The 1,058-nt window shown below is 46.3% G+C and overlaps 1 long non-coding RNA gene across 1 annotated transcript in view; it reads right to left on the bottom strand.

Annotated features, from left to right (window-relative positions):
• LOC106895906 overlaps nucleotides 1-579 on the bottom strand; it is a 2,098-nt gene extending 1,519 nt beyond the window's left edge. Inside the window, exons 1-2 of the long non-coding RNA XR_001413543.1 lie at nucleotides 199-579; nucleotides 4-76 (exon numbers count right to left, since the gene is read on the bottom strand). This is a non-coding gene — a long non-coding RNA (uncharacterized LOC106895906). The remainder of the gene's footprint in view (nucleotides 1-3; nucleotides 77-198) is intronic.
• Between the last annotated feature and the right edge of the window lie 479 nt (nucleotides 580-1,058).

Below are 1,058 nucleotides of genomic sequence, written 5' to 3'. Positions count from 1 at the left end.
TACCTTGTCCGCTGAGGTTGGGGTTGGTGTAATCCCAAGTGTCTTGGTCGTTCTTGAAGACGTTGAGACGCGTGGGCTACCAAGAGAAAAAACCATCAAAAACCCCCAAAAATATAAAAAAAAGGGGGGAAAAGGGGTCAAATCTCAATGGTCACCCCAAAAAATATTGGGGGGGTCTTGGGGGGGGGGGATTTTTACCTTGGCATACTCGATTTTTAGGGTGCAGCACCCCGAGTAGATGTCGGCGCCGTTGAGGGAGGCCTTGGCCCGTTGGGCGCTCTGCACCGAGTCGAACGTGGGCTCCGTGGTTAAGGAGGAGAAGAAGGAGTTTTTGGGGTGATTTTTGAGGGTTTTGGTTAAATTTGGGAGGGGGGGTTCGTTGGGTGGGAGGGGGGAAGCAAACAACACCAACCAACATCACGCGACGCTTCCTGAGGTGGGGGAAATCGTAGATGCGACTCAACGCGGAGGTGGTTGGGATGGGGTTGAGGGGGAGTCAAAAGTCAAAAAAAAGCACAAAAAGTGCAAAAAATCCCACCAAAACAACCTCCAAAACCACCTGAAGTGCAAAAAATCCCACCAAAACTACCAAAAGTGCAAAAAATCCCACCAAAAAACCCATCAAAACCACAAAGAATCCCACCAAAGCCACCAAAAAATCCACCAAAGCCACCAAAAAATCCACCAAAGCCACCAAAAAATCCACCAAAGCCACCAAAAAATCCACCAAAGCCACCAAAAGTGAAAAAAAATCCCACCAAAACCACCAAAAAAAGCACCAAACCCACAAAAAATCCCACCAAAGCCACCAAAAAATCCACCAAAGCCACCAAAAAATCCACCAAAGCCACCAAAAGTGAAAAAAAATCCCACCAAAACCACCAAAAAAAGCACCAAAAGTGCAAAAATATCCTACCAAAACCACCAATAAAACCACCAAAACCACCAAAAGTGCAAAAAAATCCTATCAAAACCACCAATAAAACCACCAGTGCCTCCAAAAAAACCCACCCAAAGCCCCAAACCCACCAAAAACCCCACCAAAACCACAAAAAATG

This window comes from Calidris pugnax, unplaced genomic scaffold (genome assembly GCF_001431845.1).
Source record: "Calidris pugnax isolate Ruff unplaced genomic scaffold, ASM143184v1 scaffold291, whole genome shotgun sequence".
Lineage (NCBI taxonomy): Eukaryota > Metazoa > Chordata > Aves > Charadriiformes > Scolopacidae > Calidris > Calidris pugnax.
Note: the sequence above shows the minus strand (reverse complement) of the source record. Positions and strands in the feature narration are given on the sequence as shown.